At 41.8% G+C, this 15,875-nt stretch overlaps 1 long non-coding RNA gene across 1 annotated transcript; it reads left to right on the top strand.

Annotated features, from left to right (window-relative positions):
- Positions 1-9,811: 9,811 nt before the first annotated feature.
- Positions 9,812-11,625, top strand: LOC133466278 (uncharacterized). Its single transcript, XR_009784907.1, has 3 exons — positions 9,812-10,040; positions 10,117-10,243; positions 11,228-11,625. It is a non-coding gene; the product is annotated as an uncharacterized LOC133466278 (long non-coding RNA).
- The last annotated feature ends 4,250 nt before the right edge of the window (positions 11,626-15,875 follow it).

The raw sequence follows: 15,875 nt of genomic DNA, 5'->3' as shown, positions 1-15,875 counted from the left end.
AGACCTGACACAGTGGCCTTGCTTTTTCCGTAAGACATGCTGAGGTTAATTTGATTTATTCTGATCTTTTAGTGTTACAACCCCAATTCCAATGAAGTTGGGACGTTGTGTTAAACATAAATAAAAACAGAATACAATGATTTGCAAATCATGTTCAACGTATATTTAATTGAATACACGACAAAACAAGATATTTAATGTTCAAACTGATAAACTTTATTGTTTTTAGCAAATAATCATTAACTTAGAATTTTATGGCTGCAAGATGTTCCAAACAAGCTGGGACAGGTGGCAAAAAAGACTGAGAAAGTTGAGGAATGCTCATCAAACACCTGTTTGGAACACCCCACAGGTGAACAGGCTAATTGGGAAGAGGTGGGTGCCATGATTGGGTATAAAAGGAGCTTCCCTGAATTGCTCAGTCATTCACAAGCAAAGATGGGGCGAGGTTCACCTCTTTGTGAACAAGTGCATGAGAAAATAGTCGAACAGTTTAAGGACAATGTTCCTCAACGTACAATTGCAAGGAATTTAGGGATTTCAGCATCTACGGTCCATAATATCATCAAAAGGTTCAGAGATTCTGAAGAAATCACTGCATGTAGGCGGCAAGGCCAAAAACCAACATTGAATGCCCGTGACCTTCGATCCCTCACACGGCACTGCATCAAAAACCAACATCAAGGTGTAAAGGATATCACCACATGGGCTCAGGAACTGTGCCCTGTGATTGGCTGCATCCAGTTCAGGGTGTATCCCGCCTCCTGCCCGATGACAGCTGGGATAGGCACGCCCGCGACCCGAGTGAGGAGAAGCGGCTCAGAAATGAAAAATGGGCTCAGGATCACTTCAGAAAACCATCCATCCATCCATCCATCCATCCATCCATCTTCTACCGCTTATCCGAGGTCGGGTCGCGGAGCCAGTAGCTTTAGCAGGGACGCCCAGACTTCCCTTTCTCCAGCCACTTCATCCATCTCTTCCGGGGGGATCCCGAGACGTTCCCAGGTCAGCCGAAGGATGTAATCTCTCCAGCGCGTCCTGGGTCGTGCCCGGGGTCTCCTCCCGGTGGGACGTGCCCGGAACACCTCACCAGGGAGGCGTCAGATGCCCCAGCCACCTCATCTGGCTCCTCTCGATGTGAAGGAGCAACGGCTCTACTCTGAGATGCTCCCGGATGACAGAGCTTCTCACCCTATCTATGGGAGAGCCCGGACACCCTGCGGAGGAAAATAATTTCGGCCGCTTGTATCCGGGATCTCGTTCTTTCGGTCACGACCCACAGCTCGTGACCAGAGGTGAGGGTAGGAACGTAGATCGACCGGTAAATCGAGAGCTTCGCCTTTCGGCTTAGCTCCTTCTTTACCACAACGGACCGATACAAAGTCTGCATCACTGCAGACGCTGCACCGATCCGCCTGTCGATCTCCCGTTCCATTCTTCCCTCACTCGTGAACAAGACCCCAAGATACTTGAACTCCTCCACTTCGGGCAGGATCTCATACCCGACCCGGAGAGGGCACACCACCCTTTTCCGACTGAGGACCATGGTCTCAGATTTGGAGGTGCTGATTCTCATCCCAGCCGCTTCACACTCGGCTGCAAACTTCAGAAAACCAATGTCAGTAAATACAGTTCGGTGCTACATCCGTAAGTGCAACTTGAAACTCTACTATGCAAAGCAAAAGCCATTTATCAACAACAACCAGAAACTCTTCTCTGGGAACCGAGCTCATCAAAGATGGACTGATGCAAAGTGGAAAAGTGTTCTGTGGTCCGATGAGTCCACATTTCAAATTGTTTTGTCTGTCCTCCGAGCCAAAGAGGAAAAGAACCATACGGACTGTTATTGACGCAAGTTCAAAAGCCAGCATCTGTGATGGTATGGAGCTGTGTTAGTGCCAATGGCATGGGTAACCTACACATCTGCGAAGGCACCATTAATGCTGAAAGGGACATACAGGTTTTGGAGAAACATATGCTGCCATCCAAGCAACGTCTTTTTCATGGACGCCCCTGCTTATTTCAGCAAGACAATGCCAAACCACATTCTGCATGTGTTACAACAGCGTGGCGTCGTGGTAAAAGAGTGCGGGTACTAGACTGGCCTGCCTGCAGTCCAGACCTGTCTCCCATTGAAAATGTGTGGCGCATTATGAAGCGTAAAATACGACAACGGAGACCCCGGACTTCTGAACAGCTGAAGCTGTACATCAAGCAAGAATGGGAAAGAATTCCACCTGCAAAGCTTCAACAATTAGTGTCCTCAGTTCCCAAACTTTTTTTTTCATATAAAGATGATGTAACACAGTGGTAAACATGAGCCTGTCCCAGCTTTTTTGGAACGTGTTGCAGCCATAAAAGTTTAAGTTAATGATTATTATTAAGTTTATCAGTTTGAACATTAAATATCTTGTCTATGTAGTGTAGTCAATTAATTATAGGTCAAACATGATTTCCAAGTAATTGTGTTCTGTTTTTATTTATGTTTAACACAACGTCCCAACTACATTGAAATTGGGGTTGTATATTTGTAGTAAATATTTGACGCATACCTGGTCATCATCTATTACTGTTCGTTTTCAGTCTTCTTGTTGTTTGTCTTCCTACATACATTACCCACAATGGACATCAGGGCTATCAATCGATTATGTTTGACCAAAGAGTATGTAAGAATTAAAAAATGATAGTCTTTCTAATGCTATTTTTTTTCAATGCAGCAAATCAAATGGCCTTGTGATGATGATGATGTTTCCACTGAAACCAAGTGCCGCATATCAGGCTATCTGCGACGGTTCATAGCTAATGGCAGGTTCACTTGTCTTAAGGGGTTGGCTCATCTTCTATTCAACATAAGCTGTCTGTGTCATTTATTCTGATGACTACTTTTAAATCTATGTTTAAATCTTCTCCGTACCAACACCGGCGGAATTGGCCAACCTGCTCAAATTCTGGAGCGGATGGGAAGTCCTACCACAAAGTCTTTCCGTTGAAGTCATCGAGGGCAGGTACCCCACAGCCTCCACCTGTTTTGAGACCTTGCACATACTTACAAGGATTACATATCCTGGCCTGTATTTGCACTTGCCATATAGGATTTGGTCTTGTGTGAGTGGCAACTGGGCTTCTATTTACACTTGTCAGACAAGGTTGTTTTAGGTAAAATGTTTTACTTGTTTAATAGTTTTTAAGCTTGTTCAGATTCATCTGGCAGTATGGAGCCCACTTCAAAGACTCATTGTTTGAATTGTATTTGAACTATAACTTGAATGGCAACCCACAGATGCTGTCGTTACTCTGGTAAGATGTTTAAAACATTGAAGGTGTTAAAAGTTTATTTTCACATTGTTACAGAATTGAAAGCTCTTTGTATAATGACAAAACATCCGTGAAGCTCAGCTTTCACAGAAAAATGTGGTTACATGCTGGTTTCGATATGAGTGACAATGTATTCCTTGTCAATTTCCGCACTCAAATAAACCATTAATATGGAGACAAAAGTTTAAAGTGGACTCAACTGTACTTTTCACGGATAACTGAAGGGGACGGAAGTCTTCAAAAATATTTAAAGATGAACACAAAACTGAAGTCTTTCTGATCACGTCATTCAGAGTTCATGAAATTGCTCACAAAATTGAACAGCAGCAATGTAAATATCACTGCCAAAGGACTGAGAGTCAACTCCATCTCTGTCGATGTCAGTTGTCCATCGGTCAGTGGGCATGCTGTGTGTGGAACGACGATGCTCATGTGGTCCTCACAAGGAAGTCCACTGTTATCCCACTCAATGTCAGGAATATCCATGCCCTACAAACAAATACAGCAAATTTTAGATTGTAATACGTAACAGCAGGCACAATTTGAAAGAGCTTCTAATTAAATACCTAAACATGAACTAAATGATTCGTTCAAATCACATATTTGCATGTACCTCTGTGTTATCTGGTCCTGGATGTGGATGATATGTGCGACCGAGCTCCCACAGCTGGTTAGGGGTCATGTGGCTCGCCGTTCTCAGTTGTCCCAACCATTGCGGAAAGTATCCAGGTCATCCTGCAGGTGTGGGAGGAACACACAGTTGGCAGCAGAAGAGGTGTGTTTCATTGGTGATGCTGAGGAAGCTCTCTTCTTCAAGGTAATGGAGGAGAACATAGTAGATACAGGTCACAGCTGCCCAAAGGTCTCTCCATAGCTGCTCAATCCTTCCAAAAATATATATTAAAATTATTTAAAATATTTCTTATCCACAATGAGTGTGTAAAATATCCAACCTATATTGAAACCATGAATTTTCTTCTTTATTTTACATTTGTGCATAATCCGCTATATTTGAAATTAGATCTTGTTTCATACCGATCAATGCAAACTAGAACTAGCTGATTCCAACAGCTTCTTCCCTCTTGCGATCAACTTCTTAAACACCTAACCTACAATTCCATTACAACATGCTGGCAATTTTGTGACTTGAGTGCGTTGTCACATTTCAGTCAGGCCAATTATATATTACTCGTGCACTCACTGTAGTTGTCTCGCCACGCTGCACTATTTGCATATCTTTTGTTGACCAATACTGGCCACTCATGCCAGAGTAGCATCTGCTCCATTTGCACACTGATTGAGGAGTATCTGCAACATTTGCACAACCAACATTGTCCCAGATTATCGCACTACTCGTCACTTTAAACCGCATACACTCCTTGAAGTCTCGGCGCCCTTTGCACAATGGTCATTGCAATATTAGTCATTCGAACTGCTCTAAGTGCTAGAGGACTCTGCATCTTTTTGCACAATTGTCAAAAAAAAAATGTACCGGCATTACCAGATAACTAGCAACCCTTTACTGCTCAGTGTCTGTTTTTTTTGTTTTTTTTGTCAATGTCTTTATGTCTCAAAAGTGTTCTCGTCAATTGACTGTCTGTTGTCCTACTAGAGCGGCTCCAACTATTCCTTGTGTGTTTTTTTGGACATACTTGGCAAATAAAGATGATTCTGATACATAGTGCATGTCATTACCCCCTATGCATGGGTGTTTATTTGATTACGGGCCTTTTTGTCCTTTTTTAAAGGAAAAAAAAACATTTAAATAGATTTTTTTCAATAACCAGCACTGGGCAGTTGTACGCTTAAAAACTACAGCTACATGTTATCAGTATATATATATTTATATATTTGCATATCTGTTGGTTACTTGAATGTTACAGGCTTAACATCATTTTGATATGTTTGTTTTGTAAAGTACTCATTGATCCTATGTTAAGTGCCCATGCCTATTTGTACTTTTTTGTCCTTCTCGCTTAGAAAACCACACCCTCACAACTAAACATGCGCACGAAGAGACAGGAATTGTATTCAAGGGGAAAACTTGAAGTAATGGAGAAAAACTCACACAAATTGTGTATTTTCATGAGTGCCATATAGAAAGGTAATCTATTAAATGTGGGTATCCTAAGCATTTTTTAGTTTTGTGCTCATTTTCAAGTGATTACATGGGTTGTAATGTGACAGTGGCTGGAAGAGCAAAGCTTACGATGCAGTTGGTAGAAAATAGTGTGTATACAGAATTATCCATTTGTTCGGCTTTAAAGAAAAGTAAGTAGTGGAACACAAATAACAGTGCCCTGTTAACAATAGCCATTACCTGCTTTACTGTAGTGTTTTATTAGATTAAAAGTAGTTAAGTAGTGAACGATGCTGTGGAGATATCGCTAAGTGAGCATCATAATAAATAATGATGAAAAATAATTTTTTAAAAAGATAAAAATATGCTGTTACACGGGGCCTCCTTAACATTTCTGCTTGCCCCCTCGAGTGTGCATGCCTAGAACCGGCCCTGCTCATGACCCTAATGAGGACAGACTCTATAAATAATGAATGGTTGGAATTTAACAAAAGGAGCACTTCATAAAATTGGCAGATGGCAGTTTTTGCTTCCTTATTTCACTTCCTTTCTCTGCTCTGCAACATTTTCATTAGCATTCTGTACTTGGTAATTGAAAGAACTTCTCAAATCTAAAATTCTGAGAAAGACTTGAGGAACATGTTACATTTGAATGTTTTCACAAGTCTCTTCCTTTTTCATTGAGAAGGGTAACATTACTACGGTGGCCCGGAAGTGCAAAACACCCCAGCAAATAACTAAACACAATGGCTGTTGTGTTGTTTAATTTGCTGTTGTGTATACTGCAGTTATTTGATTCATTCATTTTCGTGCAAACGCAAGACTCAACTGCGTGTTGGCAGACCCATCTGTGCCAAGTTGGGCAGTGTCAGCGCTGTGAGGGTGTGCCCTTGGAGATGTGCTTGGTGGAGTGACATTATGGTGTCAGAAAGTCCGTCTAAACTTAAACCTGCTAATACCACGTCTAAGTTGTGGCACGGGGATCTAACGCGATTTTGGTGAATCTGATCAGGGCACGTGCAGGCAGAAAGACCTGTGAGGTCCTCGGACATGCGTGGAGGATGCTGTGGCGTGCAAAGGGGGGGAGGCTTGGATGACCCCCTCCGGGTGGATCTGTGGCCTCCGCCCCGTAACCACCACCACCACCAGACCGGCCAAGTGACATAATGCTCAGTCACGCACGGATCGTTCATTCCATACATGCGAGACTGCCATTGCGCCTCACTTAAGGGAATGAAAGAATTAAGTGCTTTGATTGGCGATGAATAAAGTCAGCATTTTTTCCACCCACAGGTGCAGACAGCTCCTTTTAGCTAAATACAACGCTACGCGCATCTGCGGGAATACGACAACCCGGTCTAACCCTAACCCCTTGCAGCGATGCGCCATGCGCCGTGCCGGATTTACGCTAGTCAGGAAAATAGAGCCTGTTAATGTTTGTTTCTGGACAGTGAGTGCGCTGCTTTCAGCAAGCCTATAGGCCAGGGGTGGGCAGACTTCGGCCCGCGGGCCACATCCGCCCCGTTGATCATTTCAATCCGGCCCGCCAAAGATTGGTACAGAATTGCCCAAATCATCAAAATCATGACTGCATTCATTTGACCTTGTCCTGTAATGCCGAGTGGTTCCACCAGGTAGCGCAGTAGGTACAGTGATACATTGACTTTGGCTGTTCTGTTTTTACTCTGCTACTGCTCTGAACCCTTCTTCAACCATGCGTGGGCCAAAAAAAAGAAAAGTCGACAGTGAGTGCCGAGTGTTTAATATAGTATGAACTACTAAATACTTTTTCACTGAAGTTCGGTCAAAAGCTGTATGTCTAATTTGTTAAGAAACCATTGTGGTTTCAGAGGAATAGCTGTCACTTTTCTACCAAGCATGCTGATTATGCTAACAGCCAATCAACGCAGGAACTGATGGCTACGGCTCAGCGGTTAAAATCAAGCTTGCAGGCTCGCCAAAACACCTTTATCTGACAAACTGCCATCCAAGATTCGGTCACACAAGACCCTGAAACAGGGCCACGGAAGCTGCAGATGGAACTGATTGATCTCCAATGTGATACTGTCTTAAAAGAGAAGTTCAACTCTCAGACTGGGTGAGTTTTATGCTTCATTAAGCGCAGACAAATTTCCAAAAATCCGGAAGATGGCACAGAGGATGCTGGTGTTTGGCTATATGTGTGTGAACAGACTTTTAGTGTGATGAACACCAACAAAACATTCTACAGATCCCAGCTGAGTGATGAACACCTCAGATGTGTTCTGAGAATAGCCACAACAAAACTAACACCAGACTTTGATGCACTGGCAAAAAAAAAAAAAGGTGATCAACAAAACAACACTGTTCCCATTAAAAGTAAATCTAAGTATTAACGCTCCAATGCCTTTTTAAAAAAATATATATATATATGTAAGCAGCTGGTCCTGGCTTGGCCCGCCTGTCAAATTGTAAAAGTCAATATGGCTCCTGAGCCAAAATGTTTGCCCACCTCTGCTATTGGCCATTGTTATGATGCAGTGCAGTGGACCCCCGCATACTCACAGTGGACCGATTAGCGGATTTTTTATTTTCAATTTGTTTTTCTTTTTCCTTTTTGATATTTTTTGTTTCTTTTTTTTCAATGCAATTGTAATTGGTGTCAAGTATCAGTGGATTTTCGCTATTCGCAGTCACGCCCGTTCCCCATCCCCTGCAAATTGCGGGGTTCCACTGTGTACTGTATGTTTTCATATACTGTACCATAAATGTTATGAACTCATGTTCAAGTAGAAGACGTCTATATTTAAGTATGTCATATTGAGTGACTGTGTGAAGTGACTGCCAATGCATAGGAGATAATGACTTGATTGACTAAAAAGTTTGTTTCGATTGTTTAAATTAAAAAACAAACCATAAGGTTGAACTACCATGCGCAACAGTTTTATGATGCCACAAAGTAATAGAAAAAAGTCATTGGAAGGATTTGAATACAGAAAGAGGAAAGGCGAATTCAAAAAGAAAGAATTACATTTTTTGAGAATTAACCGCGTTCATAATTAACAACCATCAGTATCATATCAAGTCAGGCCAGCTCTTCCTTTGAATGTGGTCTGAATGAATGATTCAAACATGAGAGTTGTTCACATTTTCTCACAAATTCAGCCAACCTCACACATCACTGCAGTGGTTAACACCATATTGCTGCGTCACATTGAAAATGTTTATCTGTTTCCTGAATAGTTTTTCCATTTTAAAAAATGTTATATTTGCTTCATTTTAGATTCTAAATTGTCCAGGATGTACCCTGTTGCATATAACTTGTGTCAGGCCAGATATACTGTACGTATTGTAGCTCCCTGTAACTCTGAACAATAAACTGGATGGATAATGGCAAGACCGATACAGCTCGAATAGGATGCCTGACTTTGTGAGAAGTAATGGTTAGAACAAGAGCACTACTGATTTTGAATGCGGAATCAGTTTCCAGCTGATTATTGTGGAGACCCTCCACTAACGTCTGAGAAAGTTTTGTAGTTTTCAGTCTTACAAGTACTACTGAATTACTTTTTTTTTTTTTTTTTTTTTCAATTGAAAAGCCTTGTAAGCGTGTCGGGGCCATCAATGTTATATCAATGTGTTCTCATGATATCCATCCATCCATCCATCCATCCGTTTTCTGTAACCACCTATCCTCACTAGAGTCGCGGGCGTGCTGGAGCCTATCCCAGCTATCTTCGGGCGAGAGGCGGGGTACACCCTGAACCGGTCGCCAGCCAATCGCAGGGCACATATAAACAAACAACCATTCGCACTCACATGCACACCTACGGGCAATTTAGAGTCTTCAATGAACCTACCATGCATGATTTTGGGATGTGGGAGGAAACTGGAGTACCCGGAGAAAATCCACGCAGGCACGGGGAGAACATGCGAACTCCACACAGGCGGGGCCAGGATTTGAACCCTGGTCCTCAGAACTGTGAGGCAGATGTGCTAACCAGTCGCCCACCCTACCGGCCTCTCATGATATCCTTACACTAGAATTTATATTCAGAACCATTAGGCAATGTGTGACATTCTAACTCTAATTAAGCTTCATCTTCTGCTTGAGGACAGTCTGGCAAACTTAAATCTCACTACTTAGCAACGGCTGACTCAATCCCTGTTTGCTGTCCATGTCCCTGAATGTGTTCACTACTCTTTTAAACACTTTTTCTTCTTTGTTTTGACTTTGAAGCACGAATTCAAAAGTGCAAGATAATCAAGAACATGGTGTAATTCGAAACATTAAAAAGTATCCGGTGTTGGACACACAATGGGCGCTGCTGGCCAAGTATCCTATAGCCAAGAGTTACTTCCTTTTTTCTGACAATCTGTTATATAACGATAGTAGGAACTTTCATTTGATTCTCTGTAAGGGACTTCGTGGAATTGTATACTTTTATCAGTATCTAAAAGCAGAAGGAAAGGGGTAGACAAACCACAGACGCTTTCTTACAGTTTAAGGCCACTATAAAAGGTGGAAATACCAGTTGCATAAAAAGGGAAGCCAGCGTAGGTCAACCACGCCAGAACATACTGAAGATCAGAGGCACAGCTGTCACTATGAAGATACTTGGCCCTCTCACACTCCTCATTCTGATGTGCTTTGTGTCTGCGGGTCAGTTTCAATTTTGTTCTCACTGAAATTAATTTTGCGGTGAGTGAGATTATTTGAAGTGTGCATGTGCTTGCAGGCTTACTCAGCCAGGAGTTCTTGTTGAAGGAAGGATGCTGTCTAAAGAGCTCACAAAAACTAATCCCGAAGGAAAGGGTGAAACACGTGGCGATGACACCAGATGGCTGCCCACACAAAGCTATTGTGTAAGTATCAGACATTTTTGAAAGTGCATTGCTCGTCACATGCTCATTTGCACATTCTCATCCATCCATTTTCAGAGCCGCTTCTCCTCACTAGGGTCGCGGGCGTGCTGGAGCCTATCCCAGCTGTCATCGGGCAGGAGGCGGGGTACACCCTGAACTGGTTGCCAGCCAATCGCAGGGCACATAGAAACAAACAACCATTTGCACTCACAGTCATGCCTACGGGCAATTTAGAGTCTTCAATTGATGCATGTTTTTGGGATGTGGGAGGAAACCGGAGTGCCCGGAGAAAACCCACGCAGGCACGGGGAGAACATGCAAACTCCACACAGGCGGGGCCGGGGATTGAACCCGGGTCCTCAGAACTGTGAGGCTGACGCTCTAACCAGTCGACCACCGTGCCGCCTGCACGTTCTCACTATGAACATAATATTTTTAAAATGTATAAAAATGCAGCATTCAGTCAACAATAGGCTGAGACACCAATGGGAATGTGATTTCCTCGACATTTTTCTAGTCTGACGATTTTTGATGGTAATGACATTTTTAGTTTTATGTTAATAAAGGGCGACACGGTGAACGACTGGTTAGCACATCTGTCTCACAGTTCTGAGGACCCGGGTTCAAATCTGGCGTCGCCTGCGGAGTTTATGTGCCTGTGTGGGTTTTCTCAGGGCACTCCGGTTTCCTCCCGCATCCCACAAACATGCATGCTAGGTTAACTGAAGACTCTAAATTGCCCATAGGTGTGTATCTGAGTGCAAATGTTTGTATGTTTATATGTGTCCTGCGATTGGCTGGCGACCAATTCAGGGTGTACCCCGCCTCTTGCCCAGAGTCAGCTGCAATGGGCTCCACCCTGCCCTCGACCCGAATGAGGATAAGCGGTACAGAAAATGAATGAATGGTTAATAAAGCAACAATGTGTATGTGGAGTTCATAGGGCTGCTGGCATCATATAATGGGCTCATTTCTTTTTTTCAGGGTCACAACGGTGTGTGATACAAGATTTTGCCTCAAAGTCAATTGGAAGTGGGCAAAAAATATATTGGGAGATTTTGAGACCGTTTCTGCCAACAAAACATCTGTACCTGCCCCTTTCAATCAGACCACCTGTGAAAACTATGTTGAAGTGATATGAGGAGAGAGTTCCTGTATGTGAAATAATGACCTGCCTCTCAAGCTTTAAGAACGCAGTATTTTGTTATTGTCTGAGTTATTTTTACATTTGTGATGTTATGTTTTAATTTGATTTCTTCTACTTATATTTTTGTATTTGAACTTTGAAGTCCCTATGTTGTAAATACTGTATGTGTGTATTATGTGTATAATATCTTTGTAGTTACTGCGTTATTATAAGTCAATAAAATCAATTGTCACAATTTTGCCTTTTGTATTAAATTTCTCAGTTCACCTCAGATTTAGATGCTTTAATGAAATAATAACAGCATTATATATTGGAATTTTTTTTTTTTTTTTTTTAATCTGATTTTGATGCATTCATTTTGTAGTTAGTGGGTCTGCCTCACAGGCAAGAGATTCTGCATGGGTTTTCAAATCTCGGCTTCCTGTACTCCATCTTCCACCCACATTCCAAACTTTTAATTGCTAGGTTACTTGAAAACTCTGAACTGTCCATAGATGTCACTGTGAGTATGAATGCTTGTTTGTCTATGCCCTGTAATTGACTGGCAACCAATCCAGAGGTGTACCCTGCCTCTCAACCAAAGACAGCTGGGATAGGGCCCAGCTCACCTGCAGTGTGGAATGCCTGAATGTTTTTTATTGATGGATGAAAAATATGATGTTGCTTTGCTAGTTATAGACATAGTTATTTGTCAACATTAAATAGCCACAATTTGCTACTAAATTACCAAATGGTTCAATTGTTTTCATATTGTGGCCTTTTTAAACATAAAATAAAAAAACGATTTCCACAGATTTATCAACATTTCATCTTGTTTTTTAGAGTTTCAAAGTAGCAATAATCCTGTGTATGCATAATGATCCTACAGATGAATGACAAATTGTGCATTATTTTTGGTTTCAATTAATGGATTGGCTCAGGGTGTCCCCCACCTCTCGCCCAAATTTAGCTGGGATAGGCTCCAGCACGCCCGCAACCCTAGTGAGGATAAGCGGTATGGAAAATGGATGGATGGATTGTTTGCAAAGTGATCTGGTTATGATCATAATCAAATATTTAGTTCAAGGACTTGTCCATTCTTCAAAGGAGACAGCCAGCTTGTTGCTTCTTCTTCTTTTTTTTTTTTTTTGACAGAACAGCAGGCTGTGCAGGTTGGAGCTAAAGAAGAAGTGGGAGTGAAAAAGAACGAAATGACTGTTGGACTTTTGAATGTTTCTGTTTTGTTTTGTTTTTTCTGGTTGAAATACGAAAGGCTGCCAGCCTCACAGTTTGAAAAAGATCTTTGAAACAGTCCATCTGCTCCAAAAAAACTCAACAAATGTTGTTTTGATGATATCCATCCATCCATCCATCCATTTTCCGAGCCGCTTCACCTCACTAGGGTCGCGGGCGTGCTGGAGTCTATCCCAGCTATCATCGGGCAGGAGGCGGGGTACACCCTGAACTGGTTGCCAGCCAATCGCAGGGCACATACAAACAAACAACCATTTGCACTTACATTAACACTTACGGGCAATTTAAAGTCTTCAATGAACCTCGCACGCATGTTTTTGGGATGCGGAAGGAAACCGGAGTGCCCGGAGAAAACCCACGCAGGCACGGGGAGAACATGCAAACTCCACACAGGCGGGGCCGGGGATTGAACCCCGGTCCTCAAAACTGTGAGGCTGATGCTCTAACCAGTCGCCCACCGTGCCGCTGTTTTGATGATAATTTATTGAAAAATGAAAATAAAAAAAAGACACAAAGTGAAAGAAATCTTGATCATCAAAAAAAACATTCGATAAACTTTTTTTTTTTTTTCAAGTCATTATGCAAATGTTTTAAAAATGAAAGAATACATCATTACACCAGCAGTTGAAGTGTGACACAAACATACAGGTAATTATCATCCATCTTCTGAGCCGCTTCTCCTCACAAGGGTCGCGGGAGGGCTGGAGCATATCCCAGCTATCATCGAATAGGAGGTGGTTGTTTCTATGTGCCCTGCGATTGGCTGGCGACCGGTTCAGGGTGTACCCCGCCTCCCGCTCGTAGATAGCTGGGATAGGCTCCAGCGGCCCGCGACCCGAGTGAGGATAAGCGGTAAAGAAAATGGATGGATGGATGTAACTTTTAACATCCTCAATATGACAAGAGTTGCAAAAGAGTTGCACCCTCACTATCGCTTCTCCCTGAAGCCTCATTCTTGCCCCTCCACCCCTCTCATTCATGCTCATATATTCTGTTTTACTTCGGCAAATTTTCATTCCTCTCCTTTCCATTGCATGTAGGGTTGGGCATCGTTTGTATTTGAGCAATTCCGGTTCCTTATTTCGATTCTGGTTCCAAACGATTCTCGATTCCGATTCTTTTAGGGGCTGGGCCAAAAAAGTTTGCATGGTTTAAATAAAGGGTGTCCAAATTCTGAACATCCATTTTCTTAGCAGCCTGCAGCATAGACTAAAATGAACATTTGACTCGGGGTTCTTTATAACCGGTATCAATATCAAACCTATGAACTAAAAGGCAATGTGTGTGTAACTAACCCAATTGACTTAATATTCATTCGTGAATTAATGTTTCAGCTAGAAGTTAAATATAGCATTGTTAAGATCATTATTTGGGACTGTTTTATCACGTCAAATGGTTTATATGTGCAAGTTTTAACTTAAATTCCTTGTAGCCTTTTGTTTTGAAGGGTACGCACGGAACTCAACATTTTGGCACTGTAGCATTTGGATAAAACATAATTTATATAAGAAATAAATTCGTCGAAGCAGCGACGCCTGCGTTGCTTCGGTTTAGCGGGATTTGACTCGTAACGTTATAATCACGCTATTTTGTCTCGTAAAGGTGCACCACGTCTCTTTTTATATGTGTAAAATTTAGGAAAAGCGATGAGAAACCTTTTATCAGTCTCATAATCTAAAGGTTGCTACATTTTATGAAATACGAGTCCTAGATGACTGAGGTTTCCTTATTAAACTCAAAACACACACAAAACACATCAAAGAGTGGAATTTTGTAGAATATTTAATTAAATCTACAAGGGATCTATAGGTAAACACACAGAGGGGTCTAACTACAAAAAGGAAACACAAATAATGGTGAAAGAAAGAAAAATAGGTGTACGAAAAGGGAACCAGGACATCGTGTGTTGCGGGGCTAAAGTTGAAAATATGAGCGTGTTGAGCGAGTACAAGGTTGGAGCTTGTGTGAAGCTAGTAATTTCCCCAAAATTATTAGGCACTAAAATTGTACATCCGAGCAATACTTGTTGCGATACTCACGACCGTAGGTTCGTTGGTCTTTGGGTAGGGCTCAGGAGAAAAACAAAGCAGGTTTGGTCGAAGAAGAAAAAGGAGCCAGAAAAATAAAACAAAAATCGGCGGGAGAAGAAAAAGGGTCAGAGTCACTACAGCATGAAAAATAACTTCACACGGCACCGGTGATTTTTATTTATTTATTTATTTTAAAGGATGGAACCAAATGCTATAAAACGATTCCTTTCCGGACCCACAGATGAGGCACAAGGTCAGTGTTTGTGATACTGTGAGACAACGTTCATGTGAATTTTGTCCCAATTCATTGTGATGTAAAGTTGCCACGTCCGGGCCAGGCGCTCGTCCCGATTTCATATTTTGTAATTCTGTGATGGTTAAAGGAACATCAAGGCTGTCTTTAATTTGTGTATTTAATTGAGGAATTAATAAAAGTTTCAATTTCTTTTTGGTCTGGGTTGTTCGAAGATGCGTATAAGCTGCTATAATAATTGTAAAATGTTTCATTTATTTCTTGCGGTGACAGTTGCCGTTTGAATCTTGGATGGCTGTAATTAAGGACTTTTCTTTATTGCGCTAAAGTTGGTTCGCAAGAAATTTTCCCGATTTATTATTGGACTCAAAGTTAGTGTATCTTAACTGTTCTTGTAGAAAATCTGTTCTTTTTGGTAAGATGACGTTTAATTGATGTTTTTCCTTTTTAAGTTGGTTTCTAAGTGTATCTGTCGGATTAATTGCATATTCTTCTATGAGGTGTTTAATTTTTTACTCAATTTAATTTTCAAATTTTGTTTTTGTTTTTTCTTGTACGAAGAGTATGATATGATTCGACATCTCAATACAGCTTTCCCGGTTTCCCACAGGAGAGATGGGGATATGGTTGGGAGTCGTTGAATTTGAAAAACTCGTCACATTCCTTCCTCGAGAAATAATCCGTCCGGGTCCTTCAATAGGGACATGTTAAAGCGCCATGTTGGTGGGGGTCCCAGATTTGTCTACATTTTTAGATTGAGAGAAATTGTTGTGTGGTCACTGCTGATGATTGGATGTATTTTCGAGGTAATTCTTTGAGCTGGCGAATTGTTTGAGAGAAAAAATTCTATTCTTGAGAAAGAGCGGTGAACCGACGAGAAAAATGTTGATGCTCTTTTTGTACGGTTTTTCAGCCGCCATATGTCAACAAGACCAAAGTCATCCATATACTGCTCTAATATATTGCCGC

This window comes from Phyllopteryx taeniolatus, chromosome 2 (genome assembly GCF_024500385.1).
Source record: "Phyllopteryx taeniolatus isolate TA_2022b chromosome 2, UOR_Ptae_1.2, whole genome shotgun sequence".
Lineage (NCBI taxonomy): Eukaryota > Metazoa > Chordata > Actinopteri > Syngnathiformes > Syngnathidae > Phyllopteryx > Phyllopteryx taeniolatus.
Note: the sequence above shows the minus strand (reverse complement) of the source record. Positions and strands in the feature narration are given on the sequence as shown.